Below are 10,408 nucleotides of genomic sequence, written 5' to 3'. Positions count from 1 at the left end.
GTGCTATGCCCAAAACTCCACTCTGGAAGACCAGCGGAGAAAACAAGGGACAGCCCGAAATAGAGTCCCAGCTGTGGGCAGAGATCAGAGCAATGGAGACAGCTAGCTTGCTAAAACTCACTGCTTCTCTCACTGCTATTGACCACGGAGTGTACTGTCCTTATAGTTGTTTCGCTGATCTTAAACTGGAGATTTAAGACTGCATTCTATTTTTTAGGTGTATTCCCCTATTCATTTATTTCATTATTTTCATTCATTCATGTCATTTTTTATATTGTCCATTTTGGTACTGTTTGTTCAGGTGATATTCACAACAATTAAAGACATCAAGATGGAGAAAAAGCTTGTAAAACACTGCAATAGAGGTGATATAAATAGCTCATTGCTCCAAGTGTGTTAAACGGTGCTACAGAAGTACTTCTCTGTACAGGTGGAGCGGAGGCAGTCTGGCCCTTCCTCAACTTGAGAACCATGACACTTATTGGCCAGCTGCCCTTTGAAATGGATTATTATGGTGTATGTTCGGAACAGATCCAGCAGCAGTAAAAAGAAGCTATGATTTTCATTTGTTTAAACGGAATGAAAACCCTGATTAACATCCACTGTTCAAATTTGGGAATGATTTTAGTCTTCTTTTGGGCATTCAATGTCTTTTAGTGAAACTTTGTTGTATTTTTGTTGTTGTAAGACAATTTTTAAAGTCACAATGAAACGGAAGTGGCGACAGATCTTTCTTCCATTTTGTGACGCACATCCGTGTGAAAAAGATTATTGAAAAAAAGAAAAAAATTGTTCTGTCCATCGGTTGCTGCTTGGATAGGGGCAGATCTTAATGCGAGCCTGTAAGAAAGGGGGCGGGGTTTAAGTGGACACAATGATTGAAGAAGTCTGGCATACATCACCAGGGAAAATGTCATTTAACCAGAAGATAGTTATGACATTTTGATGGATGAATAATTCACAAAAAGATCAAGAAGATACATTTAGAAAATAAATAGGTTACATTTTTATTTAATACTGGCTTTAATGTGGAAAAATGACTCCCATAAATATTCTGGGTATTTTAGGGACTGTTAAACTGGATGGACAAATTATGGAGCCACTGACTGTGCATCATCTTGTTGCTCTTTTGCTTGACTTAATGGATTATAGAAAAGAAAAACACCCAAAGACTAATGTCAGTGATGTGAAATGTCATTTAAATGTATTTGTTCTTCTCTTTGTCTGTTTTCTTGTCTGCCTCGCTCCCTCTCTCAACAAGTCAGCTGTTGGCCTAGCTGGGCATTTACCCTACTACAGGAACAGGTGCAGATCACAGCAGGACACTGGGCAGGATGGAAAGTATACAGTTTGTTTGAAGGAGAAATGGTAGCACTTGAAACACTTGTATTTCTTTCACAGTTGCTGAAATATGCAACATAACAATTCACTCAAGCATGCTCCAATGTTTCAGGCCCTGATAACACAACAGGTCTATAGTTATTACCTTAATTTATCAGAGTGATTTGTGTTATTCAAAACTCACCAAGACACTAAATGCCCTGAAACAATCATCTTATACTGATTATAATATTCTTATAGTTTTTAGCTGTAGATCAAAATGTTGTTAAAGGATTCCAGTATTTCAGTATTTTTTTCAAGGAAAATTAACATATCCATTTCCTGTATTTCCTCTGTATCTCTTACAGATAGCTGAAGTCTCCACTATCAGGTAGGCTACCAGAGGCAAGCTAATTTAGGCTTGTGACAAGTGAGAACTGGCTGGCTGCTAGGAGCTCAGAGAAAATGTTGACTTATCAATCTCAAATAACTTTGCTATGATCTAAAATCCTGATCTGTGTCAGAGAGAGATCCCAAATAGAAGTATGACATGTAGTTATTCCACTGTGTATTTATTGCAATAGCTGGAGTCTTGAATGTGTGCTCTTGAGACAAACCCTCAAGACCTCATAAATATGGACTTTTGTCCTGATCTTGGCCCCTAAGCTTGTTAGTCTTACATACATTTAGTCTTGGCTTGTGGAAAAGAGGTCTCCATGTCCTCTTTTGATTTTATTTTGGTCAAAGATTAATTTTCCAGTGATTTTTCTTGGTAACACTTTGCATTAAGGTTCCATTTGTTGACATTAGTTGACATGAACTAACAATGGAAAAAATATGAATCTAAGTTAATGTTAATTTCTACATTTACTAATACATTATTAAGATTAAACATTGTATCTGTTAATCTTATTCAATGGACCAAACATGAACTAAAATGAATATTAATCAACCCAATGAATAATAAACACTGTCACAAACGTATTGCTCATTGTTAGTTCATGTTGTAATGCACTAATATCATTAACTAATGACTTACTGTAAAGTGTTGTTTTTCAATGTAATTTTTAGAATGTTTTATGCAGGACTATTAATATCAGTTAAATAGCAATCAGTAAATAAATCAGTTGCCTTCGGTCTATCCAGAGGGAAGGTTTAGAGCTGTTTATTATTATGACACCAAATCATATTTGTAGCTGAGCTGCAGTAAATAACTCCCTCATCTGGTGAACTCTAGGAAATTCATCTCAATGCATTACAATTTCACCCCAACTCTTGATGCTTTAGGATTTTCTTGGACTTCCAATGGATCAAGCTTTGGGTTGATCTTTATTATCAAAATGGTATCAATGTTAAACACATTTACCATAGTAAACAGAAATATCTTTACTGTGAAATCTTAACGGATTTTTATAAAGTAAACGAAATGATAACTTTTATATTGTTAGCAATATTTTAAAATGAAAATTTAGCTGGACTGAAGGAACTTATTAACTTGATTATCCATACATAATTTTTTTGAAAAAAAATCATGTTAAGCTGCGAGTATCAAATGAAACTGCAGGCTTTTGAGAGCGTTAATTTTATCTCTAAATCATGGTGTTACATTGCATTATATGTGTCATATTATATTATATTATATGACACACCATATATATATATATATATATACATTGTTTTTTTTGACTCTTTCATTTTTTGGGGTCTTGGCATGGTTAAAGAGTAGCTGAGTGAATGACGGATAAGGATTTAAAATGTGAAAAAAAATAAAACTGGCAAAAAACTCAAATTTTAGGACTTTATATAGGCCTACTACTTATGTTGTGTATGTATGTAATGCAATAGGTTGTTTGCAGTCACGTGACTGTGTTGACGCGCGAAATTCAGATGGAGGGCAGGAAGTGAAGAACGCAATGGACGAGATGGAGGAAACTCCGTACTGTACTACTTTAGACGCTATTACAAGAGAAATGTATAAACTAAAAATCTACACATATGTTGGACGTGATCCATACGTTATGAAGAGGATTGATTTTCAACTGAATTGAAAGATTTGCCTGCCATTGAGGCGGTAGATATCAACAACTACCTCGTCTCACAGACATACTTTGACTTTACAAAGTTCAAAAACTGGTACGTTGCACAAACAGACACATAAGCTGTATTAACTCAGCTTTGACGAAGTGATCACTGACACACACGGGCATTTTCCCATTCGGCTCCTCCCGACCGCAGACGTAGGTTTGCAAGGCAATTTTTCTGATGTTTTTCTGTCAATTTCTTGTATCCCCCCCTTATGAACAACACATTTTGGCACACGATAAAAACTCCTTGTTGTTTGATCGATTTGAGCAACCATAAACGACGCAAAACATAGGCATTTTGAGTTTGTTGTAGTGATTCCTAAATATAGAAAACGACTCGGTTACTAACGTAACCTCGGTTCCCTGAGAGAGGGAACGAGTAAAGAAAAGAGAGCAGTGCGCGTTCTCCTTGGAGGCGAAGAGGTCGATATCCGCTTTGCCAAAGGTTTTCCATAACCACTGAATCGTCAGCGGGTTGAGAGCCCATTCTCCTGGGAGAATCTTGTCTCTGGATAGCATGTCTGCCCCCTGGTTCAGGGCGCCTGGCACATGCGCTGCTCTCAGCGAGCGCAAGTTGTGCTGGGACCATAAAATAAGTCTCCGGGCCATTGAATGCATGGAGCTCGACCTGAGTCCACCCTGGCGATTTATGTACGACACTACCGTCATGTTGTCCGTTCGGACCAGGACGTGTTAGTTTTTTAGATGTGGAAGCAGGGCTCTGAGAGCCAAAGCGACCGCTTTCATCTCCAGACAGTTTATGTGTAGGCGCTTTTCCGGGTTTGACCAAAAGCCGGAGACAGGCCTGCCCTCGTAAAGGGCCCCCCAACTTATTTTGGAGGCATCCGTCGTTATCATCTTTCTCCTTGTGTTCACACCCAGACTCACGCCTGACTGGTACCAGTCGGCGGCTTTCCAGTGCGTCAGGGCTTTTATACAGCCGTGGTTCGCTCTGATTAAAAGGTGGCCCGAACGCCACGCGTGAGTAGGGACGCGGCTCTTGAGCCAGCGTTGGAGAGGGCGCATATGCAACAATATGCAACAATCCTAGCTGGAGTACGGCCGATGCTGAGGCCATGAGACCGAGCATCCTCTGAAACCGCTTGACGGGGGCGCGCGCCCGCCCTGAATGATGTTGCAAGGCGCCGGATGGTGAGCGTGCGCTCTGATGAGAGACGCGCTGTCATTTGCATCGAGTCTAAAACTATTCCCAGGAAAGAAATCCTCTGGCTGGGAGATAGTATGCTTTTTGCTAAATTGATTCTTAGAACCAGGCATTCTAAATGGCTGATAATCCAAGATCTGTGTGTTAGACCAGCCAATCGTCGAGATAATTCAGTATTCGCACTCCCCTTCGTCTCAAGGGGGAAAGTGCTGCATCCATACATTTCGTGAATGTACGGGGAGCCATGGACAGGCCGAATGGAAGTACTGTGTACTGGTAAGACTGTCCCTCGAAAGCGAATCTCAGAAAACGGCCTATTGGAATGTGAAAGTAAGCATCTTTCAGATCCACTGAGAGAAACCAATCTCCTGGGCGTACTTGCGCGAGGATATGCTTGGTTGTTAACATTCTGAACGAGCAAATCATTAGTGCTTTGTTCAGGTGTCTGAGATCTAGGATGGGGCGGAGACCGCCATCCTTTTTCGGGACGAGAAAATAGCGGCTGTAAAAACCTTCCTCGCTCATAGGGGGGGAACAGTTTCCACAGCGCCCTTTTCTATTAGTTTGCGCACCTCGGTGCGTAGAACATGTGAACACTCCTTTCTCACTTTCGTCTCAACCACAGTCGTAAAATGTGGTGGTCTGCGAGCGAACTGGAGCGAGTATCCGTGCTTTACTATATCCAATACCCACTTCGGCATATCTGGAATGTTTTCCCATGCCGCTGCGTGTACAGATATGGGCTGAATACAGGCTAGGGGCGGGCCGCTGTGACGTAGGGACCCGGCCAGCGAATCGCCTGAGCTCGTAGCTCTCAGAGGCGTGGGCGCGCGCTGAGCAGCTGAGTGAATGGGCGCGTGTGTGATTACAACAGCGCGCGCCGTGTCTGTAAAACTCGCAGCCTGAGCTGGGGTTGTGTTTGACACTGTAAGGACAGTGTTTATAAGTGGGGGTGCATAAACAGTGGTAGGCACACTCGTCACTTTTATAATGTTTCCCGCTTTTACTGGGGGTGAATTTATAACTGTGTGAACAGTGCTTGTGTGTAGTGGTGCGTACATGACCGTAGGCACGTGATCTACATTCATGGGGCGCGCAGCCTGAGCTGGGAATGAATTTGGCACTGTTTTGACAGTATCTGGGAATGCACACTTTGTGGACATGTGAACCCTTAGTGACACAGGCAGAAAAAGACTCTTTTTGTGTTTTCTGTGCGTCGCCGTAAAAACGGCGTTTGTTTGCAGGTGAGCGAGCTCTTTGACTGGCCCATTGACTGCTGTATGGACATATCCAGCCGCCTGTAAGGGGACTGGGTAATGTTTGAGCTTTTGCAGAGAGAGTGGTCCGGCTTTTGCGAGACACGCACTCTCTCTTCTCATTCCTGTGGCTAGGACGGCTTTCGAGGCTCAGGGTTCAGCACAATCTTGGGCCGAGGACCCCGTCACTCAGACGGCGGCTTGCGGTTGTGAGAGCGCGAGCGGCGTCGAGTGTCAGCCTGAGGCACGGGCTGAGAGGCGGTGGGAGCTGTTCTAGCCCGCTGCGGCTGTAGCGGTCTCTGTCTGCTCTGCGATGAGCTGGAGCGCTTGGGCAGGAAATGGCGCATAGCTTGTGAAGCGTTCTGGGCCTCAGTGAAGCGTTCGGCGAAACCCTTAACCGCCGGTCCAAACAGCCCGCTGGTGGAGATAGGCGCGTCGAGAAATGGCGCCTTATCCGCGTCCTTCATCTCCGTCAGAGTTAACCACAGATGGCGCTCGAGAACAGTCAAAATAGCCATGGCACGGCCAATAGACTGGGCGGTGGCCTTCGTGGCTCGCAGAGCTATATCAGTTGCGCTGCGTAGGTCCCTGAAGGCTTCGGGTTCGGGGCCAGACTCGTCCATAGAGCGGAGAAGCTTGGCTTGGAACACTTGAAGTACCGCCATTGAGTGAAGCGCTGATGCAGCTTGGCGCGACCGGCGAGAGCAGGAGTAGTGCGGCAGGGCGTCGAGGGGTGGGAAGCTTTGGATTTCCATCCGGTGGTGGAGGGCGGGCAGGGATGATTGGCCACGGCCTCCTCGAGGGGCGGTGTTCCCTCGTAGCCTCATTCCTTCGCGCCGTCCACAGAGGAGAGTGAAGAAGAAAAAGAAGGCTTTAAGCGCGCAGAGTGAGGGGCTTTCCACGAATTGGTGAGTTCGTCGTGAACTTCCGGGAAGAAGGGAGAAGGCCTTTGCCGAGGGGCCTGCTGGCGCCCCTGCAGAAACCACTCATCCAATCGGCTCCGGGTTGGTTCTTCGGGAGAAGACCAATCGAGCCCGAGGTCTTCCACGGCCTTAGAGAGGACACGGATAATCTCGGTATCCATGGTGGAGCCCCCGCTCGTGCTAGCTAGCGTCGACGGGGCGGGGTCGAGAGTGGAGCCCGGCCAGTCGTCCGATGCAGCGTCGATGGACAAGCTGTCATCTATTCCCCCATCGTCCTCGGACGCGCCGAAATTCACAAGGCCCACCGCTCTGCTAGAGGGGTGTAGGTCCGGCTGGGTGAACTGAACCGGCGGTGGGGAAGGCAAGAGCGGCGGTGAAGCACGCGGAGACTGGCTCGGCGTGACGTCACTGAGCTCAGGTTCAGGAAGCCTCTGTGAGCGCCGCTTTTTCTTGCGCGGCTCAAACAGAGGGGTGGCGGCGATGGGCTCGCTCACGGCGAAAGCGGCGAGGCGAGCCCGCAGTGCGGAGAGACCCAGGTCATCACATTCCGGGCATCCGCCCTTGGTCAAAGCAGCTTCTGCGTGGTCCCGGCCCAGGCAGCGAGCGCAGATGATGTGACGATCCCCGTCCGGGAGAAGGTCTCTGCACGACGCGCAGGAAGGCATTTGAAACAACGCCTCAGAAATTTGCTCTTTTACAAGTGTCACGGGGCGAACAGATGTAAAGATACTTGCGTGTGTGGCACGCCGGATGGCTCAGTAGGATGGCGTTCGAAGGCGGCTGAAGGTGCCGACGTCCTCGTAGCAATCCCGCTGGTATGCTTATAGACGGCGGCGAAGGCTTCAATAATCCGGAGGATCCAGCGAAGAAGGTGTTCGCTGAAGGAGATTAAATCTAAAGAACTCTCATGACGGGGCGCCCAATAAATAGCTCTTGGCCACGCCCATCTTGACGGGCTCTGACGCGCGCGGGCGCGAAGTGCGCTCATTGGTCGCGCATTCAGAGTCGCCCCGTCATTGGTTCGAGCAAGTTGCCGCAGCACAACCAATGACCGAGCTTCCTTCGTTCATTGCTGTCAGCTGTGCAGCTGCAATGCGTTTTACATAAAGACTTCAGTATTCTCGAGAAAAGGAGTTTTCCCATAGCGTAAGCTACTTACGCAATAGGAGAGACCTCTCGAAAGGGAATCACTTCCTGCCCTCCAACTGTATGTATCGCCATGGCAACGCAGTGACGTGACGTCATGTGAAAACAAGCTATTCTTAAGGTCGGACATCCGGGACTTTTACTCCTATAATGCACTCCGCGCGCATAGCAACGCAGCGAAGGGTAAAACAAACAAGCGCCCGCCATTAAGCAACACGAAAGCGGAAGATAAACAAGCGCCGAGAATCATGCCTAAAAACTATACATTTATGCAGTTAGCCTTTATTAGCTTTTTTGAAAAAACTGTGTCCCTCACTGACATTGTAAAGCTGTGACACTAACAGACTGAGCTCATAACAGCCACTTTGTAACAGTGCTTTTGAATGAACAGTTTTTTTTTTTATGAATAAAAAATCGATTACATAGTTAATGTAATCGATGCTTGATGGGTATTTAAACATGACTGCAAGTGTAGGACACATGATATGTACACATGGTGTTCATACGAGGCGATTTGATGAGGTAATTGTATATGTCTGGATACTCGAGCCTGGGCCATGCTTTTGGGTTGTTCTTCCAGGCCTCAGCTGGATGCCAATAGGGACAAAATTGTAATGCTAAACCTACAAGCGACAGCTTTCTGTGGTACCTGGTCAATGCAGGCTAGGAGACTGTCTAAGTTATATATATTGATAAGACATTCTGTAATAGAAGAAGAAGATCTGTATTCACATAGCTGCTAGCACCTTTCACCGACATGTAGCAGTAACGTTAGCTAGTCACAAAGCGCTTTACATGAGTGTTTTATTACATTCACTTCTCACCACCGACATACATTCGCATACACAGATATCATGCATCATTAATACAAAGTAGTCCGTTAGCAGAGTAGCAGAGTTGGACTGGTGACCCAAAGGTTGCTGGTTCAATTCCAGTACCGGCAGGAATATGACTGAGGTGTCCTTGAGCAAGGCACCTAACCTCCAATCGCTCCCCGGGCGCCACTCAAGGCTGCCCGCTGCTCCGGGTGTGTGTATCCACGTTTGCAGTGTGTGTGTGTGTGTACACTACTCACTACTCTGCTCCTAATGTGTGTGCACTTACTTGGATGGGTTAAATGCAGAGGTCAAATTCCAAGTATGGGTTACCATACTTGGCCATCACGTGTCACTTTCACTTTCACTTTCACTTTCATACCTACCAATAACATTAGAGCGACAGCACTTCGAACGCCCACAAGCGACTTCACAGTACAGAGCCGAGCGACATACAGCGACAAAGTCGCTGGCGGTGTGAACGGGGCTTTAGTGCTCGGAAAACTACATTTTAATAATAATTAATATAATCAATTTGGGATTTCATATAGACATGGGCTCATTTTTGGTTGCTGATAACTCCAAATTCAGAACCAAATTAAAAAAAAGCTGGGAAATGTTTAAAAATGTTTTCCAATAAAGTAAATAAGACTTGTTTTATCCTTAACTCAACAAAAAAACTGATTTGTGTAATCTAACACACAAATACGGGTTAAATTAATTTCCTGTCATTATTAGCCGGAATGACATACTGTTAGACGGAAGGACATTCTGCAATATTTTTCAGGATTACCATGAAAACCAGCCTCGATATCATTTATTCTTTCCAACTCTCAAACTTGAAACAAAGTAAGAAATACTAAAACTTTTTTTAAATCGGTAAAAACGTGTCAATCAACATTTTTTTATGTAAATTGATTAATTCAGCCAACACTTAAATGCAACAGCATTTCATACATTTTGTGATAAAACATTAACATATTTTATAAATACAGCTATAAATGCTTTATTGTTGATTTAAAAGCATATCTATAATGTTTGATAATTGTATTTTAATACTTTATTATTTATCAATGTATCATTTCTAAATGAAGTATTGCATTATTTACAAACCAGTTATGTAGGAACTGTCAATGGTTCATAAGATCACTTAGAAAGTGTATGTAAATGATTAATAAACTATTAAAATGTACATTCATACATGATTATTTAGACATATAGTAATAGTTACTTAGTGTGTTAGTAAATGGTTTATTTACATGTATTTCTACTGTAATTCAGGGTTAATTCAAGTAGTTATAAGAATTTAGTAGTGGTCAGTTAACTATTTTGTGAGCTCATCTAAAGTGAGGACTAGTTATGCCTAGTAAAGCATTTATTAAGGAGATTTAAAGACTCAGTTATCTTCTAAACAGAAAAAGGAAACAAACACTACACTGTGATACAGAACATAGAAATATTTAACTGAGTCTTTAAATCTCCTTTATAAATGCTTTACTAGGCATAACTAGTCCTCACTTTAGATGAGCTCACAAAATAGTTAACTGAAACTGACCACTACTAAATGCTACTTGAATTAACTACTTGAATTAACCCTGAATTACAGTAGAAATACATGTTATAAACCATTTACTAACACACTAAGTAACTATTACTATATGTCTAAATTATGTTTTTTATAAGATGTCTTTATAACTAC

The sequence above is a fragment of the Siphateles boraxobius genome, unplaced genomic scaffold (assembly GCF_051911475.1).
Source record: "Siphateles boraxobius isolate OS27281-9 unplaced genomic scaffold, OSU_SipBor_1 9, whole genome shotgun sequence".
Classification (NCBI taxonomy): Eukaryota; Metazoa; Chordata; class Actinopteri; order Cypriniformes; family Leuciscidae; genus Siphateles; species Siphateles boraxobius.
This window is presented reverse-complemented; position numbering follows the sequence as displayed.